At 38.8% G+C, this 17,952-nt stretch overlaps 1 protein-coding gene across 5 annotated transcripts in view; it reads right to left on the bottom strand.

Moving 5' to 3' along the window:
• Positions 1–17,952, bottom strand: part of MAP3K13 (mitogen-activated protein kinase kinase kinase 13) — a 195,493-nt gene that overhangs the window by 172,166 nt on the left and 5,375 nt on the right. The window contains exon 3 of one of the 5 annotated variants that reach the window (XM_064366888.1): positions 7,104–7,233. The exons of the other annotated variants lie outside the window; for them this stretch is intronic. The gene's annotated coding sequence lies outside the window, so the exon portion shown is untranslated. The remainder of the gene's footprint in view (positions 1–7,103; positions 7,234–17,952) is intronic. 5 annotated transcript variants of the gene reach the window in all.

Here is a 17,952-nt window from a genome sequence, read left to right as displayed (position 1 = left end):
AGGTGTGAGCCACTGTGCCCAGCCAGAGTGAGGTCTTGTTTCTAAATAAAACAAATAAATTATCAATTGGCCACATATTTCATGTATTGAGGTATAATCAATTTTTTTTTTACCACTTTTATTCCATGTCTTACAAGAGAGCACTCACTAGCATTTATTACACAAACATTTATTAAGCACCGTGGATGTGCCAAAGAATGAGTGCTTGAATAACCAATAGCCTAGTAAGACAGGCAGAAATGTAATAATTACAATGCCAAGTGGTAACAGAGCAATAGAAGGGCACAGGATGCTGAGGAGGGGCCAACTGCAGTAGGTCAAGGACTGAGACTGGATCTCTTAGAAAATGCTGCTCTACACTTCTGAGAAACAATTGTTTCTTGGCAACACATTCTGCTGCCCTAAACCCAGGGATCCATGCAGCTTCCCTATCAGATAAGGATGAAAAAACTCCGTCAGGTCATTCCTCCTTGGTTAGAGTGCAGAGGCCCTGAGAGACACGTAGAGAAGGTAGCCAGTCTCTGAGTTACCAAAGAGTCCGAAGAGCTTCCCAATCCTAATCTATAATTAACTTCACAATAATTCACTTTTTTCTTTTTACCACTACTTCATGTTTTTCATGTCTGTATCAGATATTTTCCAAAATTTTTACTTTTCAAACTTGAAAAGGAAACTGTATCTTTAGAAGTTCATATTTTCCTCCCTAATACTTCAATCACTATTCTGAATTTGGTGTTTATCTTCCAAATAAAAATTGTACTATTGTTCATTTTTGTGAAAACATGAAATGCTTTGGAAAGTTGTTTTAGTCAACATTTTACCAGTTTTTTTTTTTTGAGACGGAGTCTCAATCTGTCTCCTAGGCTGGAGTGCAAAGGCGTGATCTAGGCTCACTGCAACCTCCACCTCCCAGGTTAAACTGCTTCTCCTGCCTCAACCTCCTGAGAACTAAGACTACAGGCACATGCCACCATGCCCAGCTGATTTTTGTATTTTTAGTAGAGACAGAGTTTCACCATGTTGACTAGGCTGGTCTTGAACTCCTAGACTCAGGTGATCTGCTTGCCTTGGCTATTTTTCTAATTTTCAATTTCTTTATTATTTTTGTTTATTATGAAATTTCGAAAGTATATCCATATGTACTGTTAAGAGTTTTATATTCATCTAATGTACTTTCAAATTTACTTCTCAGTTACTGTCAACAGGGGACAGGCCTTCTAATAATCATGCTGCTTTGTAAATTGTCAGGCATGGTCAAGCGCGGTGGCTCATGCCTGTAATCTCAGCACTTTGGGAGGCTGAGGCAGGTGGATCACCTGAGGTCAGGAGTTTGAGACCAGCGTGGCCAACATGGTGAAACTCCATCTCCACTATAAATACAAAAATTAGCTGGGCATGGTAGTGGGCGCCTGTAATCCTAGCTACTCGGGAGTCTGAGGCAGGAGAATCGCTTGAATCCAGGAGGCGGAGGTTGCAGTAAGCCAAGATTGTGCCACTGCACGCAAGCCTGGGCAATAGAGTGAGGCTTGTCTCAAAAAATAAATAAAAAAAATAATCAGGCATTTTCCTTAGAGACCTGTATTATCTTTTTCTACTTTGTTCAAAAAATCATCCCACACTGATAGTTTGCATATAATTCTGTAATCTATTTGCATCAAGATGCTTTTGATTTCAGCATAGTATATTTCCACAATTGATATCTCATATATAGTTACTTGATAAATGTTAATTTGTTTAGAAGTGCCCTGATTGCATTTAATCCCCTTCCTAGGGCAGCACAAAGTGGGAAATCTCTGCACTGCATAACCTCAAATACTTCACTGGATAACACTCTGCCTAGATAATACGAATCCGTCCTGCCCCTCAAAACATTAAAATCCCCAGCAGAATCCTGCTGGAATAGAGCCAGAGAAGTGATCCCCAATTTCTGTCCAAGCATCTCTCTGTATGACCCTTGAAACACACATGCATGGATAGACTCATAACAGCACAGTCAAAGAAACACAATTAGAACTGAGACCCGAGCTTCTGTCTTCCATTTGCATCTTAGAGAGTGAAAAGAAGCCGTAGTTCTGGAGGGTCATGTGGCCTGACTGGAGGTGGTAGCTATACAAGTAAATACTTTCTCTCCTTGGCTTGCAGCCTGGAGCAAAGGTTAGTCAGTCTTCAGAATACCCAGTAGAGGAAGGAGTTCCTCTTTATGTGGAAAAATGGAATTCAAAAATCCCACTGTTTCCCCAGCCTCCTGAAATCACTCATTATACCAAAGACACAGTAGCTATTTACCTGGAGCCTTTCTAAATAACATTTAGGCTCTTACAAGGCCAGTAAGTTTCACAACTTATATTCAACATGATTTTTGAGACTGATCTATGTTGATACATGAAGCTCTGTAATTCATTGTTAAATTTTATTCCAATGAATGAATAGTCCAACAAAGCTCATTCATTCACTTTCCTCTTGATGACAGTGTAAGCTGTTTCCTTTTTTTCCTTTTAAAACAGTAATGCAATGAACATTTTTGTAGATAACTTGAGTAAGCATGAAAGACTACCATATTTTCTAAAACATATGCCTAAGTATCTGCCCCCTTCACTTTTAACTTAAAGTGTAGAAATTCTTTCAAAATAGCCAAATGAGAAGGAAAGGAGAGTCTAGACAATAACTAAAGGGCTACATACCAATTTGGGGGACGCTGAGACATCAGGGAAACTTCATGAGCCTGAGAACCTCCCCAGGCTGCCAAGAAAATAAGTAAAGGTGATTCTAGGGCTCAGAGTAGACAGACACATGGGATTACAGGATGATATGGTTTGGTTGTGTCTCCATTCAAATCTCAACTTCAATTATATCTCCCAGAATTCCCATGCATTGTATGAGGGACCCAGGGGGAGGTAATTGAATCATGGGGTTGGTCTTTCCCATGCTATTCTCATGATAGTGAATAAGTCTTACATTTCTCTGCTGAAATTCTCCAACTGTTCATGCATGAGGTCTACTTTTTCCACTTGTTCCTTTAATGTATCAGTCATAATTAAAGTCCTGATCTGGTAGTTACAACATCTGAGTCATCTCTGGGTCTGGGTCTGCTGATTACTTTATCTCTTGAAAATGTTTTTTTTCCCTCACATATTTTATAATTTTTAAATAGAATTCCAGATATTATCTATAGAATAACAGTATAAACTGAAGGAAAGAAGAGTTATTCCCAGAAATGGTGATACCGATTCTGTCAGGCAACCAGGTAAACAAATTCCAAAGAGAGAGAATCTACTCAGTGGTTAAGGTATTGTTTCCCTGTTGCTGTAGTGACCTTCTGCACACCTTCCTCTAGCAGCGGGCAGCTACTAACTAGTGCTTCATGTGGAGCCTACAGCGTTCAAGGAATTTTACTCAGTGTTCCTGCTCCAGCCTCAGCTTTCAGCAGCTACTGCACATCTGTGCCATAGAGGGGGTTCTCTCTCTCCATCCTTGCCCATCCCTCAGCAGTAGGTTACAGCTGTTTTTAATTAAACTCTATTAAGAGAACTCATTGTTCTCTTGATATCTCAGCCTTAGCTAGGGCCTGTGCACCTAGGCCTTGGGTATGGGGCTTTCCTTGCCCCTACCCCAACCTCTTGGCAATGAAATTTTGCCTTATATCTGTGCAGGAACACTGTAAAACAAAACAAAACAAAAACCCTCCAGTATCCCAGGGATTATACTAAACACAAAATAGTAGCAGCTACTGCCGGAGAATGTTCTGTGCCTTCCCTAAGGGCAGGGCAGACAGCATTCGCAGAAGCAAACCCTACCCCCATAATCAGTGAATCTCTGCCTGGACTCTGAGGATAAAAGGGTTTCCTTTCACTTAAAGTTTTTGCTTCAAATGCAAGAATAGCTGATAATTTAGGCAGTGTTCTATAATTGTGTATCACTAAAGAGTGGCTCTCTTCAATCTGCTGTCTTGCCCTCAATCTTTTTGTTTTTTTGCTTCCTTTTTTTTTGTTTTTTGAGATAAGGTCTCGCTTTGTCACCAGGCTGAGTGCAATGGCATGATCTCTGCTCACTGCAGCCTTGACCTCCTAGGCTAAGCGACCTTTCCACCTCCCAGCCTCTGGAGTAGCTGGGACTACAGGCATGTGCCACTACACCCAGCTAATTTTTTTTTCTTTTTGCAGAGGCAGGGTTTTACCACGTTGTCCAAGCTAGTCTTAAACGCCTGGGCTGAAGCCATCCACCCGCCTCTTTGTGGCCTCCCAAAGTGCTGGGATTACAGAGTGAGCATCCAGCCTCAATCTTTTTATGAGCAGTGGTGAAAGCTATTGTGGGTTCAGTTATGTACCCCTAAAAGGTAAGTTAAAGTCCTAACCCCTGGCACCTGTGAATGTGACCTTATTTGGAAATAGGCTCTTTGAAGATATCATCAAGTTAAGATGATGTCATACTGGAATAGTGTCGGCCCTAATATAACATGACTGGCATCCTTATAGGAAGAGAAAACATGCTGGAATAGGAATCCCCAGACCTCATTCCCTCACAGAGATACTTGCTTAACAACAACATATGGTCTAAAAAGACTTTATGAAAACTCCAGAAACCAGTTAAAAAGTCACAGTATTGCAGGCAAGCTCAAAGTCAAGAATAGCTACATTGAAACAGGCAAGAAAAGCCAATGCATTTCACCCATAATAGGCCTTCCCCCAAGCCAGTTCAGCCCAATATAATTGCAAGTAAATGCCAAATGTGCATATTCTCATCAGAAGGAAAAGAAAAGAGTAGAATGTACATCCAAAGTTCCAGCTTTTTAGGGAACTGCCCACGGGAATGGTTACTGTCCAGCCTGATGTAGAACACTGACACAACCAGAATACTTTGGATGCTTGGGGCCACTGAGAACAGGGGAGAGTTCAGCTGTTAGCTGCAGCACCTGAGAACCTGCGGCACAGCAGACAGAAGACAATAGAACTCAGTGTCATTGGGAGAAAATGCCCAACTCATGGCCTTTCTCTCATGAAAACAAGAGAAGAGTAGAAAGTATATCCAACCTTCCAGCTTTTTTGGGAACTGCCTAAGAGATGGCTTTCTGTCTTGCCTGACTTGGAATGCTGAGAGAACTGGCAACTTTGGATGCCTGGGAACTGCTGAGAACAAAAAAGACCTAGGCAGCTTGTAGAACACCCGAAAGCCAGCAGTACCATGGAAAGACACCAGAGGGAGCAAGGTCTAAAAAAGAAACCAGCAAACCTCTGTAATTGGGAAATTATAGGCACAGTTCAGAGGAGATACATTCCCATTAAAGGTTTGACAGGCCCCAAGCCTCTATAGCTGGCTGAAGAGAGTCTTACTCTTCCTCCCTGTATGAAGCCAGTCCAGAAGACTGGGAAAGTGGCTGTTTCTTAAAAATATGCAAATCCCAGCAAAAAATAATCAGGAATACAAAGAAACAAGGACCCAACCAAACGAACAAAATAAATCTCAAAAAAAAAAAAAAAAGAAATGAAAGTCTATGAATCACCAGACAAACAATTCAAAATAATTGTCTTAAAGAAACTCAGTGCACTACAAGAGGACAGATGGACAAATAAAGGAAGTCAGGAAAATGATACATGAACAAAATGAAAATACAATAAAGAGATAAAAACTATTTTAAAGGCTGGGTGTGGTGGCTCATGCCTGTAATCCCAGCACTTTGGGAGGCCGAGTGAGGCAGATCATGAGGTCAGGAGTTTGAGACCATCCTGGAAACATGGTGAAACCCCATTTCTACTAAAAATATAAAAATTAGCCAGGCGTGGTGGCACATGCCTGTAATCCCAGCTACTTGGGAGGATGAGGCAAAGAATTGCTTGAACCCAGGAGGCAGAGGTTGCAGTGAGCCGAGATCACGCCATTGCACTCCAGCTCTGGGTGACAGAGCAAGACTCCATCTCGGGAAGAAAAACCAAAGCAAACAAACAAGAAAAAACATTTTAAAAGAACCAAATAGAAATTACAGAGCTGAAGACTAAAAAAACTGAATTGAAAATTATACTAAGGGGATTCAACGGCAAACTTGATCAAACAGAGGACAAAATCAGCAAGCTTACTAAGAATTATCAAGCTCCTGCTTGATAACTGAACAAAAAGGAAAAAGAATGAAGAAAAGTGAAGAATGCCTAAGGGACTTACAGAACACGACCTAGTTGACCAACATATGCATTAACTGGTTTATCAAAAGAAGGAGAGAGAGAAAGGGACAGAAATTTTTTTGAAGAGATAATGGCCGAAAATGTCCCAAACGTGAGGAAAGAAAAGGAAATCTAAATTGAACAAGCTGAAAGGACTACAACTAGGATGACTCCAAAGAGACCCACAGAGACATATTGTAACCAAACTATCAAAAGCCAGACACAAAGAATCTTGAAAGCAGCAAGAGAAAAATGACTTATTATATCCAAGAGAACTCCCATAAGATTATTATTGGATTTCTCAGCAGAAACATTGCAGACCAGAGGGAGTGGTAGGATATATTCAAACTGCCAAAAGAAAAAACTGTCAATCAGAAATACTATAGCCAGCAAAACTGTCCTTCAAAACTGAAGGAGTTTAAATATGAGACCACAAACTGTAAGAATCCTAGAAGAAAACCTAGGAAACGCTATTATGGACATTAGCTTTGGTGAAGCATGTGTTATTAAGTCCTCAAAAACAATTGCAACAAAAACAAAAATTGGTAAGTGGGACCTAATTAAACTAAAGAGCTTCTGCACAGCAAAAGAAACTATCAACAGAGTAAAAAGACAACCTATGGAATGGAAGAAAATATTCACAAACTATTCAACCACCAAAGGTCTAATTTCCAGAATCTGTAAGGAACTTAAAGAATTCCACAAGCAAAAACAGGCATATAGAGAAGATAGCAATATGGAAACGCAGTCATTAACTGAAATGTCATTACACAGCACATTGCTGTACTCTGTTTTGGCAGCCCTAAGGAAACTAACACAGGGGCCCATTGAGAAAAGCCTGCAAGTGAGTGCAGGCTCCTTTTGTGACTGGGGCTCCCCATTATTCTGAAATGTTATGTTAGCCCACATTCAGCCTTTAAGAATTCATTTCAATTTTAGCTGCTTTTTACCTACCTTTATGGTGACTTCTCTTCCTCCTATGCTCTGCCAAAGATAACACAGTTTCTGTGTCTTATCTCTCTTCAAAAGGGCTTGTCTTTCTTTGAAATTTCAGTTCATCTGATTGCCTTGTGACCTCAACTCTCTGATGAGCACAAGAAACATCATGACTTTGTGGATTATCAAGATTGTTCTCATTGTTAGGGTGAGAACAATGTTCTCTTGCAACATTATACATCTAAACAGAAGCAAAGTTTTCAGCATCTCCTGAAAGATGATTCCAAGGGTATTCATAGATTCTATGAGCAAAAAAGAATTGTGACTACACATGTTTGGAACATGTTAAGATACATTATAAATTTTCAAAAAAGGCTGCAACATTTTCCAAGCATGTCATTACAGAACCCTTTTGGCTTATAAAATCTCTTTTCGTTGTGTCAAGCATTCTGTGTACCACAGTTTAGGAGGTAATGAGTTAAATGCCTGGGCATATTTTTTTGTCCTCACTACATGGCAAAATTTGTGTCAGCAAACCAGTTGGGGGACATTTTCTTTCTGCCATTTCACCACTTCTACTGAAAGTAAGATCTTTCTGCTTCTACATTTCTTGTGCTGGAAGATACGATGCCTCTGCATTACTTTTACACTGATGGTTCTGTCTTTTCTCAGGTTTTCTTCTGTTATTCATCAAATGCCAAAACAAAGAGATACTTGACTTGTTAAAAAATGAACATAAAGTTCCATCAAATAAATAAAATATGTAAAGCAAACTCAATAAACATATTTTAAATTAGTTAGAATAATGTATACTTACACATTAAATATAACAATACAAATTTAACCAGCAACACGTTATATATAATGTTTCTGGTCAAATACTTTCCCTTTATGTGACTTGTCCATTTTAATGGTTCTGTGGTGTTCTTAATGTGTCTTCTCATTTCCTTTCCTTAAAATATGAGGAATATAAATGATTTTTTTTAAATACGTATTTCCATTATTTTCCTAAGTCTGTGGTTCATTTCGTTTTCTTCTCTCAACCCTGAAACAATGGTATGGGACAGATGTGACTTCAAATTTAATATTTATCTTCAAGCCAAAAATAAAAAGGAGAAAGCTAAGAAAGAAGAAAAAAAATAAGAACTAGCACATTTTGCAAGTGGAACACCACTTAGCTAAATATTCTCATCTTTTGCCTCAAAAATACCATTTGTTTAGTGAGGTACTGCAGCATTTACTGAAAGGCCTGTAGTCCATCCCCACATTCCCTGCTTTATCTCTGGCCTGCAGACATGGCAACAATTCTTAGACTCAGTTTTAAATGACAACAACAATGAAAAAAACACAACGAATTAGGAAAGCATACATACCATTAACAGAAAGACATGTACTGTATAATACCTAGCAACTGTATGCACACGCACATGTGCACACACACACACTTATTTTGGTTACTGTATTCGTAAAAAATTTCTTGAAATCTAATTCATCTAACTTCCAATCTTCCTACACTGTCCAGTTGTGACTACCTAAGAACCCATTTCTTTTTCTTTTTTTTCTTCTTTGAGATGGAGTCTCACTGTGTTGCTCAGGCTAGAGTGCAGTGGCATGGTCTTGGCTCATTGCAACCTCTGCCTCTCGGGTTCAACTGATTCTCCCACCTCAGCCTCCTGAGTAGCTGGGATTACAGGCCATGTGCCACCACGCCTGGCTAATATTTGTATTATTAGTAGAGACAGGGCTTTACCATGTTGGCCAGGCTGGTCTCGAACTCCTGACCTCAGGTGATCCACCCGCCAAAGTCCTGGGATTACAGGCATGAGCCACAACACCTGGCCAAGAACCCATTTCTTGTTGTGTGTGTGTGTGTTTTCAGACCTGAGTCTCACTCTATTGCCCAGGCTTGAGTGTAGCGGTGTGACCTGGGCTCACTGCAATCTCCACCTGCTGGCTTCAAGCAATTCTCCTGCCTCAGCCTCCTGAGTAGCTGGGATTACAGGTGCCTCCCACCACGCCTGGCTAATTTTTGTATTTTTAGTAAAGACGGGGTTTTACCATGTTGGCCAGGCTGGTCTCGAACTCCTGACCTCAAATGATCCACCCACTTCAGTCTCCCAAAGTGCTGGGATTACAGGCCTGAGCCACCATGCCCAGCCCCAAGAACCTATTTCTAAGTTGCCAATTATCTACCTCAAAAGGAAGGAAGCCACAACCACTGGACTCTCAAGCTACCTCATGATTAGTGGAGGAGAAACTAGGATAATTAATGTGCTGGTTGGTATTTCTGACGGCTAACTTTCAAAAATATCCAATTACTAGGTTTAAATCAACCCTGGGAACGTCCTGGACATCATATCAGCAGAGGTGGTAGCTGTGACTGCCATATATCAGATGTAGCAGAGCCCTTACAGTGGACAGACTGTGTACATTTTATGCCAATAGAAAATTTCCTAATACAGAAAGCAAGTTTTTTTTAGAAGAGTAATTTCACAATATCTTATAGTTAAAATATGTTTTCTGGGTTTCTATGTAAGACTCAAATATTTGTGACCTATGCCACAGAACAAATTCTTGATTCCAGTTCAGTTATTTCTGAGCAAGCTAACTCTTTAATACGTGAAATTTATGAAATGCCTTCAGCCACTATGCAGGACCTTCTGTACATTAACTTTACCCACTTTAATACTATTACATTTGCTTTGTTTTATTCTGTCTTCATCCTACATACTATGCATTAAAAAATTTTTTTAGAACAAGTCAGGATAAAAATAAATTTAATTAACTCATCTTTTCAAAATCATCTTGAAATATTAAGCCCTCATAATTTGAGCTACAGGTCTCATTGACCCAAATATGCCCGTGAATACAGGTTAAATTCGCTCACTTAATAAGTGAGTTCTAAGGGCCTACCACGTGTCGGTCACTGTTTTCAGTACTGGGGAAAATACCTATGAAGAGAATGCCAATTAGAGCTAAGTACGATGGAGAAAAGTAAAGCAGAGGAGACTAGGGATGCCATGGATTGAGGTTACAATTTTAAATAAGATGGCCAAAGAGGGCCTCGCTGAGGTCACATAACTTGAAGGGCCTCAAGAAGGTGAGAGACTAAACCAGAGATATATAAGGCAAGGGTGTTCCAGGCACAGGGAATATCAAGTGTAAAGGTCCTGAGGCAGAAGAAAGCTTGGCATTTCTGAGGATCAGCTAGGAGATCTGGGCTGGGCAGTCCAATAGGAGACGATACAGAGGTAAGGTGAGAGGAGAGGCATATCAGGTAAGGACCTGGAGACCATTATAAGGACTTGGGCTCATACTTGGAGTGAGATGAGAAGCAACTGAAGGGTTTTTGTTTGTGTGTTTGAGACAGGGTGTTGCTCTGTTACCTGGGCTGGAGAACAGTGGCACAAACATGGTTCACTGCAGCCTGGACCTCCTGGGCTCAAGTGAGCCTCCCACCTCAGCCTCCTGGGTAGCTGGGTCTACAGCCATGTGCCATGATACCTGGCTCATTTTAAAATTATTTTTATTTTGTAGAGACTGGGGTTCTCACTGTGTTGCTGGTCCTGAACTCCTGGCCTCAAGCGATCCTCCTACCTTGGCCTCTGAAAGTGCTGGGATTACAGGCGTGAGCACTGCACTCAGCCAATTGGAGAGTTGAACAGAGGAAGTTAAACAACCCGGAAGAACTTACAGTACTGAAATATCTAAGAGTGGCAGCTGTGGAAAGAATCAGTTGACAAATATTTACCAAATCCCTATTTGCTAGGCAATTTCCTAAATACTGGGCATACAATGTACTAAAACATGTACCAGTCCTTGCCCTCCTGAAGGTTGCCTTGTGTGGAAGATTATTAACAAATGATTATATATGAGAAATAATTACAACTCTGCTAGGTGTGAGGAAAAACCGAGTGATTTGTGAAAGAATAATAGAGAAGGGAAGTCTAATCTAGTCTGAGGTATGGAGGAAGGCTTCTTGGAAAAAATAATAAAGTGAGACTGGCAGTATGAGTAGAAGTGAGTTCTGTGAAGAGGAATAGGAGACAGGAGGGCATTCCAAGTACAAAGTATCTGCAAAAACCCAGAAGAAAAAAAAAAAATGGCATTGTCAGAGAATTAGAAGACCACTATGGCTAGAGCTTTGTAGGCAAAGAATGACTGAAGATTTGGGGTTGAATTCTAAGGGCAATAAGATAATAAGAGTTTAGATCAGAGGACCAAAAAGATTAGAATTGCATTTTTAAAAGATCAGTCTAAAAGCAATGAGATTAGAGGGGGGAGGAGTAAATTTTAAAAAAATTCAAGAGATATTGCAAAAATGTAGGCGAAGATGACAAAATAAATAAGGATGGACATGGGAACAAAGATGAATAAGTTCAAAGATATTTAGGAAGTAGAAAAGACAGAATTTCACAATGGATTAGTTTCATGAGGGTTGTGGAAGAAGGTCAAGGATAGCTGAAGTTGCCTAACTACTCTCTTGAACTTTCTCATAGGTAGATCCTACTTCTTACATGGAGAGGTAGTAATACCAATGCCAGCTTTTGGCAGAGGAGTGGAGGAGGAACAACAGCATGTCAATTTCATACACTAATGAGGCTTTATGCCACAGCTGCCAATTGTCATAAACATAATAGCCTCAATTTGTACAAACTATGCAATTCATTCTGCCTCCACTATTGCAAGAAGTTTGGCCATGGCTGTTCAGGGAGAATGAGGCAGTTGGATTCTACATTATACATCTTCTGATAAATATTCATTTTGCTAGGACTATATACATTCATATAATTTATAAGCAGAGAAAATCAATACCTCATACTGCTTTCTATCAAAGTTCAAATAAGTAATCCCAGGGCACTAAAGATAGCATTTCAATACACTAAAGCACTAAAAAAATTACTTCCTCTCAATGAATTGGGATGTACAACCCTGGGAAGAAGCAGCCAGGCCCTCTTGCTAACGGACACTATAATAAAGTCACCCATGCTAACCTAAGCAATGCTTACCACCAAAGAGGGAAATACCTGTTTTTAGGAGTAACAGTTGAACAAGTTAATGTCAGTGACTTATTTAGCTTAAATCACTCATCTAAAGATAAACCTAGTTACTCAGAGAAAGAAAATAAATGCATTTTCTTTTCTAGAGACCATCAAATTCTCAGTCACGCTGACTACATTCTCTATAGCTCTCTACTTCATCCTCGAATAATGCTAAATGGAGGGTTTGTTTCCCATTAGACCAGAAAGATACAAGTAAAAAAATTTAAAAAGCAAAATATTTGGCATAATCTTTCTGCTAGCAGAAGTGGACACAACCTTTTAAATGCTATTAAGAGTCTGGGTATCAGAATGGATATTAAAATATTAAATATCCATAAGCCATATAGGCTTTCTCAGTGCTATGAAATAAATAATATTTCAATTACATCATAAGTCAAATTGATATTAATTTATTTGTCACAAGTAGTAGTATCAAGTGAAAAAAAATGCTGAGTCTCCTAGGAATGCAAATGTGTAGGAAGGCATTAGTGCCAAAATGATACTCCAAGAACAGCAACTGATGGCTGGGCACAGTGGCTCATGTCTGTAATCTCAGCACTTTGGGAGGCCAAGGCAGGTGAACTGCTTGAGCTCAGGAGTTCAAGACCAGCCTGGGTAACATGATGAAACCCCATCTCTACAAAAAATATAAAAATTAGCCAGGTGTGGTGGCACGCGCCTGTTGTCCCAGCTACATGGGGAAGCTGAGGTGGGACGATCACTTGAGCCCAGAAGGTCAAGGCTGAAGTGAGCCATGATCATACCACTGCTGCAGCCTGTGCCATTGCACTCCAGTCTGGTTAACAAAGTGAGACCCTGTCTCAAAAAGAAAAAGAGGCCGGGTGCAGTGGCTCATGCCTGTAATCCCAGCACTTTAGGAGGCCGAAGTGGGCGGATCACCTGAGGTCAGGAGTTTGAGACCAGCCTGGCCAACATGGCGAAACCCCGTCTGTACTAAAAATACAAAAATTAGCTAGGTGCAGTGCTGGACACCTATAATCCCAGCTACTCAGGAGGCTGAGGCAGGAGAATCGCTTGAACCCAGGAGGCGGAGGCTGCAGTGAGCCAAAATCACGCCACTGCACTCCAGCCTGGGCAACAGAATCAGACTCCGTTCAAAAAGAAGAAGAAAAAAAAGAATAGCAACTGCAACTCACAGAAAAAAAGTACATTTGATTTAATGACGAAGTACACACACGTTCACACACACGCATTTGTACATATGACTAAAACAATTTTTTACTCTTACCATGTGGAATGCTATGTTCTTTCATTAAAAAAAAATGCTGGTCACATTTTATTAAAAATGTTTCACAAATTACTAATATGTTATAACCCATAACTCCCATAACTTCTCTAGAGCATTAACAACGCTAAACTATAATTTTAGGGGAATATATAGTCGTGCTCCTTCTTAGAATTAGCCCATGATAGTACTTTAGGGACTCAACTCAGAGAAAAAAAATTTAACATAGCCTTGTTACCACGTATCCAGCCTGGACATGGTACATGCTTTCAGTGAGTTTAAATCTCCTGCCTTCCTACACCCAAGATCTGAGGAAATGACTTACAACTATGTAACAGGACCCTATGTCTGTATTATACATTTTATATTTGCCTTTTTATGTATATTATTTCATTTGATCCTCACAACAACCCTGTGAGGTAGGCGGGGAAAATGTCAGATTTCACTTTATAGATAATGAAATCGAGGTTCAGAGAGGTTAAGTCACTTTCTCAGTTACCTTATACCTAGTACAAGGCAGAGAGAATAAGAACCATTAACTTTTAGGTTGGGGGCCCTTTTCTCTAAACCACACAGCTTCTGAGAGTATAATCTAACCCAAAATATTTTTACCGCTTCATCCACATTTTCTTATTGTTAATCCAACTTTTTTTTTTTTTTTTGAGACGGAGTCTTGCTCTGTCGTTCAGGCTGGAGTGCAGTGGCATGATCTTGGCTCACTGTAACCTCTGCCTCCCGGGTTCAAGTGATTCTCCTGCCTCAGCCTCCCAAGTAGCTGGGATTACAGGCACGCATCACCACGCCTGGCTAATTTTTGTATTTTTAGTAGAGATGGGGTTTCTCTATGTTGGCCAAGCTGGTCTCAAACACCTGACCTCAGGTGATCTGCCTGCCTTAGCCTCCTAAAGTGCTGAGATTACAGACGTGAGCCACTGTGCCTGGCCTATTAATTCAACTTTTTATAGGATGCCATAAAAGACCTAATTCTAAATTCATCATGCTAAATTTATACTTTGCTACCAAAAACTTATGGCCACAGAACACATATTTTTTTGGAAAGCACGGTCTCCTTGCCTCTAGTCTAAAGAACATATGCAATATGAAAGACCCTAGAGGCCAAGGAAACTGAAGAGAAGTCAGAGGAAGGGATATAAAATGGAATGTATTAATGGATTTTAGTCCCTTTAAGCTTGTGCTTTTGTGAGAGTTCAATGGGGAGCTTTAATGCAGATGAGACTTGAAGCTTCTGAAGAAGATCTAAGTCTTGATGAGGTTATTCAGACTCAAATCTTGAATGCATAATGATGATAGGCCATGGTCTTCAAAAACGTGGTACTTGATGCTTGAAAACAAAACAAACACAAAAAAACTCTACTACAAGTCTAATAATGTTTTTAAGGGAAATTAAACACTACTTTTTGGTCAGTAAGTAATCAGATTACTAGATACCATGCTATAAGAACAAAAGGAGAAAGTCAAAAGGAAAGAAAAGGAAAAGGAAGTTTTTGAAAAGGTACATTATACAGAATGGCTAAATACGTTCATTGGCTTATCTCTCTGATTAATACTCCACTGAAAATTGCAACAGAATTTAAAGTTCTTACAGAATCTTCCTGAGGTTGTAGTTGGATAAACGGATTTAATGATAATTTCTTGCATCTCTTTGATCTCTAGCCATGATATCAAATTGTCTTAAAGAGCTTTTGATCTCTGAAAGCGTAGCCAAAATGCTTGTTGGAAGAGATAGCATAAAAAGATGTTGACTTTGTGGAGTAGGGAAAGAAACTGATGTGAAAATATTATGGTTCAAAAATACTGAACTACTTAAACAGGGAGAAAAAGAAACAATGCCTTCAAATGGAAAAATTCAGACCCCTTTGCAAGGTTCAAATGAAAAACATAAAGTAAAAATATTGTAAACATGTCCATGATGCAACAGAAGACGGGTTATAGCCATCTGAAATTTCAGCTCCGTAAATAATTACCAGAGGCCTATGTCCCTCAGGGGACACTAGCCTCTGTCCCATACCTCTTTCTTCTCTTTCTTAGAAGAGGTTTTTAATCTCACTGACTTAATTTTGTAGTTCATTCTGTTTATCTTATATGCTTGTATAAACCTGCCTAAAAATTAATCATCATAGCAGCTAATGTGTGCCGGGCACTGCTCTAAACACATTATATAGATTAATTCCTTTATATCCTCATAACCACCCATGAATTAGATCCTACCATTATCCCCAATTTACAGATAAAGAGACCAAAGTACAGAGAAATTAAGAAATTCGGGTGGTTACCCAGCTGGTAAATAGCAGAGCTGGGATTCAAACTTGGGTTCTCTGGCTCCAGAACAGAAAGCAACACCCCACCACTCCATAAAACTGGTTTCAATAAAACAAAATTTACCAGGACTTTATTTTAATCAGTATTGTCCCATGTCACAATCTTTCACTTCATGTTATGATTAGAAAGTGACTAATGTAAATTCCCCAACAGTAGTAATATAGAATCCATTTCAGCAGTCACTACTCAGAAGTGACAACCTGCAAGAACGTCAAAGCAGTTTAAAAATGAAGAACGCACTAAAATATTACAGTGATAAACTTTACTCTTCTTTTTTGCTTAGGTATATTTTCTATAACCTAATTTTTGTAAAGTGGATACGAATTACTTGTATAATTTTTAAAAAGTTTTTTCAAGCATGCCATCACCACTATTAGCATTACATATATTAAACTTACACTAAAACTATTCGATAAGTTTGTCCTCGCTCTATTTGAACAGCCACAAATTTTTTTAAACCAAGATAAAGTAAGCTTCATGGTAATAATGAAATAGTAACAATAAAAGCTATAATTTACTTAGACCTAATATAGGCAAGCCTTTATATACATTATCTAACCTTCAGTAAATTCCTTTTTACAGCTGAGGAAATTGAGGCTTGAAATGAATAATAAAACTTAATTAAGAGAACGGAGCCCAGATTCAAATCTGTCTATATTAGTTTAGAGTTTGCGCTCTTTCCACTGTACAATGCAGCCTCCCCAAACGCCAAAATATCTGTCTGTCTTTTGTTATTAAACACACTGAAGAGATCTTTCTAAAATTTAGGTATTCTTCCCTAACTACTTCAATTGAAAATACTAAATGTAAATTATTTCTGTTCAGTCAGAGATATCATTTTGAATATCCATTAATATAGAGGTTTTCATCTCAGTTTTCATCTTATCAAAAGGACTCAGGTTGCTACAATTTTAAATTATCTGGTCTACTTTATGAGTTTTTTTCTTTGCCTCTAATATCAGTTCCTGGCCTATTCATAATCTGTTACTTCTAATATCCCATGGAGTTAGATACCAGCTAATTAAGCCTATCAGAACTGTGTCTAAAATAAAAGTAAACTGAGTAAGGACCTGAGAAAAGCATGTTGATTTTGTGTCTTATAATCTGAAGTTCAAGTAATTTTAAAATTTATGCCCTGGTTATAGGTGAGTTGAGGTTGGTAGATAAGTGACCAGTGGATATGTTAGCTATCAGTATTTAAATATAGGAATAATAGATATAAACCCATCTACAATGAATCACTTCATTACACTATAAAAAAGTTTTTAGGATTTGAAAGAGGCCTCCAGAATAATCTAGTACACTCTCCCATACAATGAAGAATCCCCTCTATAATGTTCCTGATGTTCAAATTCTGCTTAAGCAACCCTAATTCCCAGGAGTTCACTGCCTCTCAACAGTCTGCTTCACTGCTAACTATTAATAGTTCTATACTTTCTCTTATTTAGAGTGAAATTTGGCTTCATATAACAGAGAACAAGTACACTTCCTATGGAGTTTCTCCAACCCTTCCAAAGTCTTCTAAATAGTCCCATTACCCTCAACCTAGATCATCACAATCGCCCTTTTATAGGATCACAAAACTGATTAAAAACAGTTCTGTTCTGCAAGGTAATTAAATCAGTGTTTGTGTATTAATGTTTTATAGGTTAATGGGATCTGTTAATCTTGGTTAATCTTGGTCATAAACAATTGGAATGCTAGGAAAGGCTAATGTTCTAGCTCAATTCAAATTGAACAGCAATAAATTTTTGAGTTCTCTCTTCTTTCTCCCCTCCCTAAAACAATACAAAACAGAATCTCAAAAGATATGACTAACATAATAGTTTATGTTGCTAGATTTTAATTTTCTCACTTAGGCTTAGGTCTGCCTTCCTGTCATTTCAACTCTGTGAATAATCTTAAAACTTCCAAAATTATTTAAGCTACTCTAAAAATCATGAATTAGCCCATGACAGGCCCAGCTCTAAGGCCTTAATGAATTTTTTTTTCTCATTGCACTAACTGGATAACTTCCTAGCTGGTTTTCATATATATATTCCTGGAATATATATATTCTGTCTATATATGTTTCTGGAACATATGTAGGTAATATACATAAATGTAGATATAATGTACTATATATACCTATACACACACATATAGAGACATCTTTCCTCAAATCTGTGTTCTTTACATGTAACTTTTACATTCAATGTCATCTCCTTTCTTTCCATGTCACCTTTACCATATTCTATCC

Source organism: Aotus nancymaae, unplaced genomic scaffold (genome assembly GCF_030222135.1).
Source record: "Aotus nancymaae isolate 86718 unplaced genomic scaffold, 86718_ANA_hifiasm-v0.15.2.pri h1tg000067l, whole genome shotgun sequence".
Classification (NCBI taxonomy): Eukaryota; Metazoa; Chordata; class Mammalia; order Primates; family Aotidae; genus Aotus; species Aotus nancymaae.
The sequence above is the reverse complement of the archived record's forward strand: the minus strand, read 5'-3'. Positions and strand labels throughout refer to the sequence as shown.